This window comes from Chondrus crispus, genomic scaffold, assembly GCF_000350225.1.
Source record: "Chondrus crispus Stackhouse genomic scaffold, scaffold_24, whole genome shotgun sequence".
Classification (NCBI taxonomy): domain Eukaryota; phylum Rhodophyta; class Florideophyceae; order Gigartinales; family Gigartinaceae; genus Chondrus; species Chondrus crispus.
This window is the reverse complement of record NW_005179120.1, coordinates 421,143-436,816: the sequence shown is the minus strand read 5'-3', so window position 1 is coordinate 436,816 and position 15,674 is coordinate 421,143.

The following is a 15,674-nucleotide window of genomic DNA, read 5'->3' as shown; positions in this document are numbered from 1 at the left end:
CCATGCGAAGTAGCATCCACGTTCGAAGTAGGGAGCAGGTTGCTCCGTGTGGCTCGTCCTTGCTGGCCTTGGAGCTTTCCCCTACGCGATTCGAGTCCGTGATCTCGTCGCCGGTCGTCTGGTGGTGCCCCCCTCAATTCCTTCCTTCGCGCTCGACTCCTTCTCTGAGCGTCCTCCCTACGGCGCGAGAGGCCAGTTCCCCGGGGCACGGGCTAAGTCACGCGACGGAGCTGATGCTCCAAACGGACAGCGGGTCGTACCGCCTTCTGCCGTGCTACCGCGCGCACGGATGCTGCCTCGTCCGTGTAGGGCAGGGACGTCGAGGAGCAGTGCCCTTGGACTCACCCTCCTCCTTGCCGGAACTGTGGTTGCCTGGCTGGGTCGTCGGCTGGGGTTAGGGTCCGCCTTCTCGGGGCGTAGGGAGAGCCTTCTCGGGGCGTAGGGAGAGCCGTCTCTCCCTCCGTATTTGGGCTTCGGAAAGGGGGCCGTACCCCTTCCTCTCCTCACGCCCGGTCCCCTTGTCGACTTCCTGTTCGTGCCGCCTTACCACTTTGGTGCCAGCTTGACGGCGCCGTGCCGGTCGGGTCGCCTGCGCAGTACGCGGTTGCGGGAGGAAAGGCTACTACAAGGGAGCCGAGTGGCGTGCGCGCTTCTCGAGGGGACGTCCTCCTCGATGGTAACAGCTGTTGTCGGGTCCGTCTTCCCTCCGGGAGTGAGGGAGGGGTCCGTGTACGGTGTTTGCTCCCATGCCACCGTCCCAGGAGCCGAGTACAACAGCCATGGCGGCTCGGCCCGCCATGTATTGCGTGGCCCTCATGCGGCGCGTGCGCACCTTTGCGCACGTGAATGGCGTCTGTCGCGCGCGCTCCCTCTTTTTTCGTTATTTTCTCCGCAGTTGGTGGCGGATTGACACCGGCGCCGGTGCTTGCTGTCAGGCGTATGAGCGGCGTGCAGTACCTGTGCGCGCGCGTGCGCGCACAGCAACAGCTCTGAGCCCTTGATCCAATCACCCCAAAAAAACCACCTCAAAATTTGGCCAATTTTCCCGCCAAAATAATTTCAGCAAAAATTAAATCACACTCCGTGATTGGTGCGCTGTCATACGCCCCCCATTATTTTGAGTGTACCGTGGCGGACTGGCGCTGCAGTGCAGCGAGCCCTATACGGCCCGTGCTCCCGGCCGTTCGTCCGAACCCTCCACCTCTCGCCTACGCGTACTCTCGCGTACCGGCGCGCATCTTCGAGCCCATTGCGCGCGTCCTCTCGGTGAGGGCTTCGTCTGGGTTCTTGCCACTAACAGAGACTGCTCTTTCGTCCCTTCGGTTATTATGTGAACCATTCCTTCCTAGACCGTCGTCGCCTGCCATTTTTTCGTCAGACAGTACGTACTGTCTAGTCCCAATGTGCGCAGAGACCAGCAAAGCGCCTTGCTCTCCATGGCGTCCTTCGTACTGCATCCTCCTTCGACGGTTGTGGATGGGTGTTCGTAACCCTGACCTTGCTTGTCAATACGTATTGACATGCCTCGCGTTTGTCGGCGATCGTTCGTAGGCCTATCCTTCCTGACGTTCCTTGTCTTCCAATTGCGAGAGACTTATATAACCGTAACGAAACGGTTGCGTTTAGCCGTACCGGAACGGTTGAGGGCCCCTTCCTCAAGACCGAACGTCCGCGTTCAGGTCCGAAATGAGGTCCCTACCGGTGCGCACTCGAAGTCGTTTCGCGTAGCGAGACACGAGCTCTTCTGGGACGTGAGTCCGCGCGTTCCAGGTGAGAGTGTCGTAATCCGCCCACTTGATGAGGAACTCCGAAGTTCCATCCTCCATGACCCGGTGCTTGAGCAGCCGTTCTACTGCGAACTGCGTCCCCTCCCTGACCTTGACGGCAAGGTCACTGGGTGTCGTCGTGCTCGCCCGAGGCTCGTTCGCCGGTGGGGGTGAGTACACGCAGCGGTCTGCGGAGACGCGCTCGGTCACACCATCGCGGTCGATCGTGATGGTGCGTTTGTCATTCGCGAGCACTCGGTACGGTCCGACTGCCGGTGATGCGAGTTTGTTCGACGTCTTCCCCCCATCGGAGGGGTTCAGGTACACGTAATTCCCGGGCTTAAGACGTGCGTTAATTCTTCGAACGCGCTTGTCGAAGTCGCGTTTGTATCGTGCTTGGGTCCGACGCAAGCTTCCGTAGGCTTTTTGTATCGTATCGTCCAGCGTTTTTAGGAACTCAGCTCGCTGACTCCCCCTGTCGGCAGGGGGAACGCCATCATCGACTCTTCGAAGGGAGAACTCTGGCGGTGGCCTGCTGAGCACAAGCTCAAACGGCGTGGTGCGTGTGGTGCGATGTACGTGGGAGTTGTACGCATACGTAAGCGGCCCCACGTACACATCCCAGTCGTCTTGGTGCTTGCCTACGTAGTTGCGCAGCATTGAGGCGATCGTCCGGTTGTATCGCTCGACTTGTCCGTTCGTCTGCGGATGGTATGCCGACGTATAAAGGTTCGTAATCCCGAGAACCCGGCACGTGCTTTGGAAGAACTTGGCGTTGAACAGCGGTCCGTTATCCGACAGTAACGTGCACGGGACGCCGTACATAAATACCCAGGCGTCGCAGAACGCGACTGCGACGGCGTATGCGGTAATCGTACGTAGCGCGACAACCTGCGTAAGCTTAGTGAAGCGGTCGGTAATTACGAGCAGGAACCTTTTTCCTGACTTCGTCTTGGGGAGCGGACCCAGAATGTCGATAGCCAGGCTATCGAGCGGCCGAGTTGCCGGGAACAACCTCAAACGGTTGAGGTGTTTCCGCAACTTAACCCGGTTCATCGCGCACGTTCGACACCCCCGCACCGTAGCGGCGACATCTGCGGCGAGATGGGGCCAGTAGTACTCGCCACGTAGCGCGTAGTACATACGGTTCTGGCCCGGGTGTCCCGCGATGGCCGGGTTGTGGCACAGGCGAAGGAGCCTGGCGCGGAGCGTCCGAGGTACCACCACCTGTACGATATCAGGGTCGAAGGGGTGCCTCCGCTTGAGCACCCCCTGGTGGTCCTCGAAGAACGTGGAGTCCCGGGACTCTGACTGTCGTGCCAGAACGGTTTGGCAGAATTCATCCACGCGTTGCTCCTCGGCGATCTCCTCAAACGTAAGAGGGGCCGGTAGGTCGTCCTGCGGAGGAGCGACCGCGGAGGCGGGCGCCCCGACTTCGGGTTCTTCGGCGCGTTCGAGATCGAAGGCGTCGAACTCGTCGTTCTCCTCCCAGAACGGACTGGGTCCTTGGAGAACGGGGGCTTCGTCGTCGCCCCTTGGTTCATCGCGCGTTCGGACGCGCGGCCTTCTTCGTGGCCCAGCTTGGCTTTTCGTTGTCGCGAAGACGTGTTCGACCTCGTGGTCGCCATTTTCGGTACAGACGTGGTCCGCGAGCTCGTTCGATACGTCTGGAACGGTCGTACCCGCGTCGAAGGTGGGGATGTCTTCATCCACTTCGATGGCCGGGCGGGGGTCGCCGGCGACTCTTGGCGACACGAGGCGTGACAAGGCGTCCGGTACTTGGTGCACGCGCCCGGGGCGGTACTGGATGGTGAAATCGTATTCAGCCAGACGTAGCCGCCACCGGGTGAGCCTTCCGGAACTCTCCGTGAGGGACATGAGCCAATTCAGCGCGTCGTGATCCGTCCGGACGGTGAACTTCGTGCCTTCAACGTACGGCCGTAGTGTGCGGACGGCCCACACTACGGCGAAGCACTTGCGTTCCGTGGCGCTGTGGTTGCGCTCGCTGTCGTTCAGCGAGTAGGACCAATAGCCTACGGGGCGCCAATCGTTTGGCTGGTCGTGCTCTTGGAGCAACGTGCAGCCCAACTGGTAGGCGCTCGCATCCGTGTCGATCATGTACGGACGGCCGTACCGCGGAAGGGCGAGGATCGGCGGAGCGATCATGGACTTCTTGAGGTTCTCGAACGCCTCCCGTTGCGCCTCCGTAGGGTTGTAGAAGTCAGGATCCGAATCCTTACGCGTCATGTCGGTCAGAGGACGGGCTATCTTCGCGAACCCCTTAACGAATCGGCGGTATACGTTGCACGCCCCGAGGAACGAGCGCACTTGCGTCAGCGTCCTCGGGAATGTGAAGGTCTTGAAGGCGTCGGCCGCCGTATCGGCAACACTTAACTTACCTGGGGAAATGACGTGCCCCAGGTAGTGTACCTTCGGTTGAAAGAAGCTACACTTCTTGAGCTTGAGGGAGATTCCGGCACTCTGCAGCAAGCTCAAGACAATGTCGAGATGCTTCGCGTGTTCTTCGTGCGTACGTGAGAACACGATGACATCATCCAGGTACACGAGGCCTATTTGCCAACGTACGCCAGATAGGATGATGTCGAGTGCGCGTTGGAAGGTGGCCGGTGCCCCTTTTAGTCCGAACGGCATGCGCAAGTGGGGAAACGTGCCCATGTGCGTAGTAAACGTGGTCTTATCCCGGTCTTCCGGAGCGACCGGGATCTGCCAATAACCGGAATTGCAGTCCAACGTGGTGAAGACGGCTGCGTCTCCAAGCGAGTCAATGCAGTCGTCCATCCGAGGCAGCGGATACGAATCCGCTGCAGTCTTCGCGTTGAGACGCCGGTAGTCCACGCAGATCCGAAGAGATCCGTGTTTCTTCGGTACGAGCACCACCGGGGACGCCCACTCGGTGCTCGCGGGTTCGATAACCCCTGCATTCAACATCTTGTTGACCTCCTTCGCGACCATTTCGCGCATCGCGGGCCCCTTACGGTAGGGCATCGAACGTATCGGCTTCGCTCCCGGTTCGAGAGGAATGCGGTGTTCCGTCGCTCGTATAGTTCCGAGCGCACCGCTCCACAAGCTCGAATGCTTACGGATCATCTCGAGTACGTGGCCACGGAGCTTGTCGTCGTCGATGTATGACAAGTCGATTTCCTTTTCCCAATCCATCGGTGGATTTTCGGGATCCTTCTTCTGCGGGGGTACAGTACTCCCCGCCGTCGGTTGGTCTTGAGGTGGCCGTTCGTCCGTGACCACCCCTTTCTTCACGACGGTCGTCCGTTCGTCGGAGCTTGGTCGTCCAGCTCCGGCCTTCCCGACTTGATCGGTCAAGTCGGTCAGGTGTAGCGCGTGTGCGATCCCCTTGGCAACCCTCCATTCGGGCGTGAGGATCGCAAGGGGGTTGCGCTTCGCGTATCCCACGACGGTGTGCTTCGGAAGCCGCCTCTCCCGTCACGAAAAGTTTGCGACGATGACGTCGAAGGTCTGATTCGGCAGAACCTCGGCGACACCATTCGTCAACCTCACTCCATGTCGGTATTGGAGTGAGGGCTTTGGTTCCAGGACCACGACGCCCCTCCCCGCGGTGATGACGCGCACTCGGGCTTGCGACATCGCGGGGATGGTAACCCAGCGGGCGACTCGGATCGCCTGCGGGGCCTCATCCCGTACATCCGGCCGGCTCTTTTGGCGTCCGTGTCGCCTTGTAGGAGGAGTCGGCTCCCCCTTTCCGTCGACGATGGCTACAGAGCCACCGCGTCGAAGTTCGAGCTTCTGTCCGTTGATGTCGATGCTACGTACGTGGGCATCGATGAACGCCGTGCCGAGAAGAACGGGAACGGCAAGCTGTTCCGCCACCACGAACGGTATACGGAACGTCGTGTTCCGCAAACGGACTGCAAGGCGGACGACCGCCGTAAGTCGAAGCGGGTTACTGTTCGCGCCAGCCAGTCGGGGTAATGGCGCGTCCCGTATTACGAAGCGGGTCCAGTCGGGAGGGAGGTCGGCCTTCCTCACTAAGTTGTAGCCCGAACACGTATCGACGGCGATCGTGTAGGGCTTGAACGCGTTACCTTCGGTGCCCACGGAGCCAAGGACGTTATATATCTTGGACGTCATGAGGCATACAATGCCGTCGACCCTCTTAGGCGCGACCCGCTCGGCGAGATCGTTCCGCCGAGGTCGTCGCCTTCGGTTCTGGCCCCTCCTGCGTTTCCTTCTGCCCGAGTCGTGCGGCGTCCGCGTCTCAGTGATGCCCCCTCGGGTGCTTGAGTCCGTACGTGGCGGACATTTCGTCGGCTCCGTTGGCCTCACAGGAGTCTGGGGGTCGACCGATTCTTTTCGGTCGTCGGTACTCCCGTCCTTTTCATTACCCATCACCGGGACTACGGGCGTCCCGGTGCTGTCTTCTTCTAACATCGGGCTAACGGAGGCCTCGACGTCTGCTCCCCCCTGTGTCGGCATTGCAGGGGCTACCGTGCTCGCTTCCGGTGGCGAGGGTTGTATTATCGGACAATACCCCCCGTGACCTAGGCGAGCACGCGGGGACCGGTCGAGTTTGTGGGGACAAGACGGCTCACGCGACCGCGTGGACGTAACCGTCTTTACCCTTTTTTCGAACTACCGGTGCTATTGGAGCTACCTTCCTGGCTATCGGCGGCCAGGTCTTCTTCCGCTTCTCGACGCCGTGGGTCGGGACGTCTCACCCACTGCGGCACCACGTTATCGGCGAAGTATTCGGGTACTTCTTGACCTTGACCTGCGACGTCGGGACGTCGCAGGATATGGGGGACAGGGAGAACCGGTTCTCCTTCGTGACCCTCCTCGGGTAGGGGATGCGGACCCTCTACCCAATCTTGCAAGTACATGATCGCATTCAATACCTGTTGAGGTAACCGAGAACGGTCCCGGTCACCTCCCCTTCCTTGACGGGGATACCTTGTGTCCGCCTGGCGGTAATCGGGTCGATCACGACGATCGAGTTCGTTACGGCGATACCCACCTCCACGTGGGGCGAAGCGTGCGCCCCCACATGAACGATTCGGGAAACCTTGACGCAGGGGACGGCCCTCGCCGACCGACTGCCGGAGGAGGTTACGCGCACCGGGGTGCGTCTCCATCTGGTATCGGTAGTTCCTGTACGCCGTAAACATACGTTGTTCGGGCGACAGGAACGGGCAGGCGTACATGGCGTGCCCGTACGTACGGCACAGCCAGCACACGTACGCGCTGCCATCCGTTGAGGCGAAGGTCGCCGCGTGGCGCGCCTCCTCATCGGTGAGGAGGGGTACGCGAGGGGCTTCGGCTCCTGCATCTCGATTCGAGATGTGGAGCTCTGCGACCCGGGGGTCCGTACCCCTTGCCACTCTTGGAGTGTGCGCGAAGGCGGTTGCGTAACTGGATGTCGTTCCGGTCGACATCGGCGTGGGAGGTCGTCCTCCCACGGGCCCCGTTCCTTGCGTAATGAGGACAGGGTCAGCCTGCCACTCATCCTCCTCGACATGGAGGGTAGAAGCGGGCGAACTTGTTGCGGCGGACTTCGTAGTCCTGCCAGCCGTCCCTGCCGGTTTCGGGTCCGGCAGGGGTAACCCGCGCCGGGTGCGGTACGTAGTCCCTTCCGCCGTGGCGATGCAGCGGATAGTCGGTAGATCGGTCTTCTGGCTGCTTGGCAGCCGCTGACCGGTCTCGGAAACTGCGGCACGGGTCGCAAGTGCGAGTCCCCGCACGAAGTAGTGCGCAAGGGATTGTTCGGAGAACACTGCTGTGCACCGGAACGCGGCAGTTTCTAACCGGTCCGCAAAGGTGCTCTCCGTTTCGTGGGGTTTCTGTTTCGCCGTAGCGACAGCGTCGTACGCTTCACCTAACACGTCGTCCGTGAGGTAGCGTTTCAAGAGTTGATTTACGAGCCCTGGCCAGCTCACGTCGTCGTGGAGCCGGCCGGCGCGGAGGCCACGCATCGTATAACTCGTATACAGGCGCTCCGCGTCGCGCTCTAAGAAGTGCGCGAGAACTCGTACCGCAACAACTTCCGTCAGGTGTTGCGAGTTGAAGGTTATCCGGATATCCTTCAAGAACGGCAGCAGCTGGATCGGGTCCGTACCGTCGAAGCTACGCATCGTGGGCCGGATCCCACGACAGGGGTAATCGAACCCGCTGTAGCATAAACACCCCTAAACGGATAGGGGTGTATGCTTAGTCCTGGAAGACCCGTACGTACAAGAAGACGGGGGAAGTCGGACCAGCTAACGAAACCGGAGCACGGGCCCGGGTAGCGTGGTAGAGCGGGATCGGGGGGAGGACGCGCACACGCGCGGGCCGATCTACGCCTCGACGCCCCGGAGCAGCGCTGGGTTACGTTCCAGCGCTGACGGGTGGAGGTGGATCTAGGCTCGCTCGCGTGCTCGCGCGTTCTCTTCCCGCGCTCGGTCTCACCTTAAGGTAGCTAACGGAAGCTTCCTTAGAATAAGCTGGGAGTCAGACCTAGGCGGTAGGTCGTGGACAAGTCCGTGCTTGTCCCCTTCGCCGCCGCCGGTTCGCTCCGTCATTTAATGTACAATTAGTCTATCGAAACTTAGTACAGTAAGTACTGTACTATGGGGCACTACTGTAGTCGGCACTGTCAGCCGACGGGGCTGACTGTATACGTGTCGTACACGTATAGTACACGTGGGGGCGCGTGCCCCCGTACACGTGTGGTACCGGCTGTCTTTAAGGTTCGTGCCTTACAGAGCCGGATCCAATTTCTAATCTAATTCTTTTGTAGTTATACTACACCCGCCACGGCCGAATGGGCAAGCCCCGTGGTATTCGTCCCTAAAAAGGATGGTACCATGCGGTTCTGTGTCGACTACAGAAAGCTCAACGCAGTCACCGTTCGGGACTCCTATCCGTTGCCGAGGATGGACGAGTGCATCGATTCCCTCGGCGACGCTACTGTCTTTACCACGCTGGATTGCAACAGCGGGTATTGGCAAGTAGAAATCGCCGAGGAGGACTGCGACAAGACGACGTTCGCCTCGCACTGCGGGTTGTACCGTTTCCTCCGCATGCCGTTCGGTTTGAAGAATGCCCCCGCGACATTCCAGCGGGCCGTCGACATTATACTGTCGCGGGTAAAATGAGAAACCGCACTGGTGTACCTGGATGATGTTATCATCTACTCCAAGACCGTAACGGAACACTTCACACACGTCCGCGAGGTTCTACGCCTGCTGCGGGATGCGGGTGTGTCGCTGAAGTTGTCAAATTGCGCTTTCTTTGACACTTCAGTCACCTACCTGGGACACGTGATTCGACCAGGTAGGCTGGAGGTCAAGCGCCGCAACGTGGTCGCCATCGAGCGCGCTCGACCACCCCAGAACCAGACGGAATTGCGGTCCTTTTTAGGGATGTGCAATGTCTACCGTCGGTTCGTGAAGGGCTTCGCAAAAATAGCCGCACCGTTAAATCGGAAGACGGAGAAAAATCAACCGTTCGAGTTCGAGGTTCTCACCGATGAGGAATACGAGGCGTTCGTGGAGCTCAAGAAACGCCCCGTGTCACCACCGATTCTCGCGTTACCCCATCACGGAAAGAAGTATACCCTGGATACGGACGCTTGCGCGTACCAGGTCGGCTGCGCCCTGCTACAGGAGCAGCCGAACGGAGACCGCCTACCGATCGGGTATTGGAGCCGCGCCCTCACGGACGCGGAGAAGAACTATACAACTACCGAGAAGGAATGCCTCGCTGTCGTCTGGAGTATACTCACGCTTCGACCATATCTGTATGGGAACACGTTCGACCTCCGTACGGATCATGAGGCCCTCCAATGGGTCCTCAACCTGGCGGATAGCTCCGGCCGGCTAGCGCGCTGGCGTCTCCGCCTGGCCGAGTACGACTACGACGTACAATACCGGCCGGGTATCAAGCATCAACTCGCAGATGGCGTATCACGCCTCCGAGTTGAGGGCGCAAATTCCGAACCGGTCGACGACGAGGTCCCGTGTGTCGCGGTACAATGGCGAGAGGAGGAGCATGACCCCCGCCAAGGTACTGTACACTGGGAGACCTCCGTCGACCCGGGGGAAGCCGAGCACGTGTTCGCGGTTACACCCGAAGAACGCGATGTCTCGTCCGTCACGGTAGAAGAATTCCTTCGAGAACAAGCCGAGGACCCCTTCTGTAAGGCAGCTGCCGAGACCGTGGGGATCCCAAACTCGCGCTACGACATCGACCGATACGGGTTCCTCGTCCGCAAGTCCCCCCTCGATGGGACTTTGCAGCGGGTGGTACCGAAACGGCTCAGGGCGCAGATATTGTACCTCGCCCATCATACCCGCCTGGCAGGACACCCGGGCGGTACGACAATGTATTATACCCTCCGGCGGGAATATTATTGGCCTCATATGGCCAACGACGCCTTCAGTTCCGTACGGAATTGCGCCTCGTGCGCCGCCACCCGGGGAACCCTGGTGCGGCATCAGAAGGACCTCAAGCTATTCCCAGCGGCAGGGCCGCTGGATTTCGTCGCCATGGACCTGCTGGGTCCTTTACCGAAGACGGCGCACGGGAATCGCCACGTGCTCGTCATGACCGACCGGTTTACGAAGCTGACGCGCAGCATCCCATTACGGACAACCACCGCGTCGGTTGTGGCAAACGCCTTCCTGGACAATTGGGTCTACGTATACGGCGCACCTCGTTACGTGAAAACCGATACCGGACCACAATTTCCCGCCAAGTTCTTCGACGCGGTGTGCGCCTTGCTGGGGGTGAGACACTACCTGACTACCGCCTATCATCCCCAGACAAATGGGCAAACCGAACGGTTCAACCGCACCCTGTTGCAGCGCCTCCGACACTATGTCGAGGAGCATCAGAGGGACTGGGACGAGTACATCCAGCCCCTGACCTTCGCGTATAACACTCAGGTCCACCGGTCAACGGAGACAACCCCGTTCGACCTGGTGCTGACGCGACCACCGTCCGGATTGGCACTGCCCGGTACTATACCGCAGGACGCCGGATCCCACACGGAAGACCCGCGGACCCCGGTACAGTACAAGCGCGCGACGTTGCGGAAGCTCCGGAATGCCCTCGAGCGCACGCGGGTGAAACTAACCGCGGCGCAGAGGAGGTACAAAGCCGACTTCGATAAGAAGGTGCGCTTCCGTCCGGTCATCGCGGTGGGAGACTTTGTCTACGTGGACCGTCCACCGCGGCCGTTGACGAGCGCCGAGCGGGGAGACCTGCCAAGCGACGGAGGAGGACCCTCCGTCAAGCTCTTACCGAAAACAGAAGGCCCGTTTCGGGTCCGATCCGCTACGGAGGCCACAGTGGTCGTCGACCAAGACGAGGTCTCGAACCGCGTGAGCATCGATCGGGTAACCAAGATGCCGCGGGGACCCCACGACCCTACTGTGGCCGCACCGACGACGGACCCGCCGGCGGGAACACCCAAACCGCCAGCCTAGTACGTGGTTGACCACTTGGTCGCCCACCGGGAGACCCGCAGCGGCGGCCAGTACAAGGTCCGCTGGTATGGTTTTACCCAAGCGGACGATACCTGGGAACCCGCCGAAGGCCTCCCGCAACCCTTCATCGACCGCTTCTGGCGCGCGCGGGCAACCGCGCACCACCGCTAAAACTGCACCGGATAGACCCGGCGCGGATGGAATGGACCCGCCGGCCTGGCGACCCGACGCGGCGATGGCCAAGGAAACCCTCGAGCGGGCTACGTCTCACCCCCCTCGGGGTGGATAAAATTGTAGCCCTCTTCCGAGCCCGGGTTATCACACGGGAGACAAGACCGAACGGGGGGGGTACCGACGCGGAAATACTGTCAAGGCGAGCCCTCGCCGGCGGCTCAAGAGCGGGGTAAACCGCGACCGAACCGGTAGCAGAGCAAGGAACTGGGTGTGTGTGCCCCTCAGAGCACGGGCGGCGGTTTCAAATACGACCGATTTTCGGGACCGCCCAATCGGAGCTCGTCAAACCGCCGAGAAGCCACCCGCCGCAAGGAAAAAGCAGGCAGAAATTACTAAGGAAAAGGCCGATTTCCCCGCTGAGTCGCTGGTGGGGATGCCCCCCGGGTGGCGCGGAGGGGGACGGGAACCCGCGCCTGCGACGACCCGCCACGAACAGGACACCGTGCGGTCCCTCGCCCCGCGAACCGCGGTACACGCCGGCCCCTTCAAGACCGACCGGGCAGCTCGGGAAAACCCGCAGTGGCACCCCCGACCAGATCGCCGAGGCGATCCCACCTCGGTGGACGACCCCGGGAGGACGTGCTACAAGCCGCCCATAACCGCTTACTCACTACCGCATGGCGCGCGGGCGATCGCGCGCAACCATTGCCCCGTGCCGGGTTAACCCGGCGCGGAAGGGCCCTGGACAGCAAGGAGGCGACTTCGGTCGCCGGCTTTTAATTACGCCCAAAAGGGGGCTACGTTTTTCGTCCTAGAAGGGTGGGAAAAAATTGTAGCTCCCTCCCGTTAACGGCATTGTACTCCCCGAGTCTGCCCGCGTCCGGTGGTCCCAAGACGGAAAACCGACTTTGGGAAGGCGCAGGCGGATTTGGAAACCGGAACTGTAAAACGATGTTTCTGCTCGTTTTTTACAGTTTTCTTTCGTTTCCAAATCGCGCCTCCGCGAAAAGTGGCAACCGCAGGACTTACCGACCGGTTTTGGACGAATGGCAGAGCGTACCGCCGCCGGGAGATCCCCGGTGACCGCACGGACATGCTGGCGGTGACACACCCCGCTGTCTCGTGGGTGAAAGAGCGCCGTTTTTCGAAAAACGGCCAGCCCTCCGGGGCTGGAGGAAAAAACACTTCCGCGCGACCGGCTAGGCCTTGTCCCGCGCAAGCGGCAGCCGCCTAACGACATTGGTTGGCCATTCCGTATGATTTGGGTGACGCGGGCTGCTATGCTGCCCCTGCAGACCCGAATTTCCGCCCGGTCCTTCACGAGGACACAGTACCGGAAAAAGGGCTACGTTTTTCCCTCCAGCAAATAGGGAAAAAATCGTAGCCCCATTCCGAGAACGGATTCGTCCTCCGGAGGTCGTTGCCACCCCGGGGGTGTCAAAACATGGAAGACCCCATTTGGAAACCAGAACGGTTTCTATGCGTTTCCTGCAGTTTCTGCCAGTTTCCAAACCAGAGTCACTGGGAAGTGGTCTTCCGAGCGGTTCTTGCCTACCTTTCGGATGGCAGAGGCCCGTAGCCCACCAGGAGGGCGCGCGACGTACCATGACAGACTGTGCGGTGACGCCTCCGCAAATTTATGGAGGAAAACTAAGAGGAGATCTTGGAAAAACGGCCAGCCCTTCGGGGGTGAAGTCGAAAATGGGGATTTCTCCCGCTGTTTACGCGCGGCTCTATCGCTCGCATGAGGCGAAAACCGCCCCACGGGGGTAGCCGGCAAACCGTACGGTCATGGGCGAAGCAGGCCACCCTACAGTACCCCCGGGACTGAGTTCTCTCTCAGTCACCCGAGGGACTCCTGTATGCAGTCAGGGCCGACAAGTTGCCCGCCATGAAGATGGGGAAAAATTGTAGCCCCCTCCCGAGGACGGCACCGCCCACAAGGTACCAGCCCGGGCATGTGGGTACCGGCACCGTCAAACCATCAAGGATAAACTCCCTGTGGGGAGCCCAGGAGCGGTGTAAACCGCAACCAAACGGGGTACAGACCCCGGATGCGCGCACGTGCGGCCCTCAGCGCCCGGGCGGCGGTTTAAAAAAACCACCGATTTTGGGGAGCACCCAATGGGAGCTCGTCAAAAAAGCAAAACGCCACCCGCCGCACGGAAAATTCAGGCACGTTTTACTAAGAAAAACGCCGATTTTACCGCAAACCGTCGGTGGGGATGGGCATCTCGTGCTGCGCAGGGACGGGAAACCACCTCCACAGGACCGCGCCGCACTCACTGGGAGGTCATCCACCGCGGCCCGCGCGGTCGGAGGGCACCGAGGCCGACAGGAAAATTCGAGGAGACCCGTGGGAGCCAGGAGAAGAAGAAGAGAAGACAAATTACCGTAACGGAGGGGGCTTCGGGTCGCTACCCTCACCGCCCCGGTCGACCTTAATCGCGGTGCTGACGGTTGGCGGAGGGTTGAAACACCGCGAGCGTCGCGGCAACAGGGTCGGTCTCAACCGCACGAAAGGACTGTATCCTCGGACCCTGTGAGGGTGGCCGACGTTCGGGATTGACCGCCATGCGGGAGCGTTTCCGCAACCACCGCAAGGCCCGTACAGAGACACCGTTGGCCAGAAAGCCCCCGGTTATCCGCTTGTGGGAGATAATCTCCCGGCCTCGTCACTGAGCCTCCCACGGGGCTTTATGTACCGACGGGCGGAGCAAGCCAGAGCCCCCATATAGAAAAATATATATATGGGAGGACGGCGGGGCCCGGGAGAGAAGGATACGTGGGACCGACGAGAGGACACGAAGGAGAAAGGAAGCACACCGTTTGTCGGCAGAGGGCCACGCTCAAGGGCCGGGAAAGCCGTATATCGGTTATGCGCCCGCGCCAGCTCCCAGGTACCTCGCTGGCTCATCCAGGATGGGAGGCCGCGTTTCGGTGGCCGTCTCGTCAACCTGGGGACAGGGGACCGGAATGGACGTACCGCGGGTGGACCCTGGCTCCGCGGGAGCGCCGACAGCGTTGTTAATCTCGCCAGCGCCCCTCCTCCGCGCGGTTCGGAATATGACCGCCGCCGCCGGTATGGATGCGGGTTTGAGGTCTCCAAGGTGGTAACCGCTGTACGGCCGCGTCTCCGCGGCCGCCCTGGTCTCCGTACCGGGTGGAAGGGCAGTCACAGCCGGCACGGGTTTTAGTCTACGGCGACGGGGACGTGTCGCGAAGTAAGGAAGGGGGTCTGTAGTACAATTGCGCGGAGGCGACGGCACCACTGCTGCTGCCCGGGCATACAGTGATCTCGGGTGTAAGCGCCAGCACAACCGTAAGGAGTTGTATTTACAGCTGGTGGCCGGTGCGGAGAACAGTAATACTCCACCAGCTACACGTGTGTAATCCGTACGGTCATAAATAGTAATTAGTAGTTAATGGCACAAATTTATTAATTGTGTACAGTAGCTGGTATACAGTAAGTAACTGCTATTGTAGCGGGACAGGTGTCCTGGCGTCCCACTTAGGGGTTAAGACCGGGGGCACCTGCCCCGTCCCAGTAAAGAGGAGGCAGACTCGCCTCCCTTCCCTTTACGGCTAAGTGCTAACACCGTTCCGGTTTTCCTTTAGCTCGGGCTTCTAACCCGTGACCGGCCGTCCGGGTATAACACCACCGACCGGCTGCGCGTCACCGGCCACGTGAGCCTTCCCTCTTTTCGAGTCTATCCGTACGGTTTTTATCCGCGCGTGGGTAACCCAGCGTCGCGTGCTCCCTCACCTCTAACCCCCTTCGTTCCGAGTGGTCGGGACGAAGGTAGTTATACCACACAAACTTCGAAGACTGGACTGTGAACCGTTCTTGCACGGATATGGCAAGAACTTTAGCGACGCCGAGGTCGCTATTGGGGTTTGGGACCGACATGAGTGGGACGGAGGCAAACATTCCGTTCTACGTCACGAGAGGAGAGGAATCCTGCTTCTGGGTAACGAGATCCTTCACCGGCCGTACCAGCTTGGAACGGAGAACCTTTTGGTTATTCCGAAAGGCGTGAGAAACCTCCCGCCACAACATCTCACGTTCAAGACGTACACCGAACCTACAATGTCGAGTGACCCTGATGCGTCTCGCACGTTCCTTCTAGTCGTACCGCCCAAAACCTCCTCCTTTGTGACGTTCTTCTCCACGGAAGTCTCCTATTCGTCCAGCATCCTGCCGGCAGTAACCATGAAGGCAAGGTTTCGATATGGCAGAATCGCCGGCCGTTTCGCGAACAGGCTTCATGGA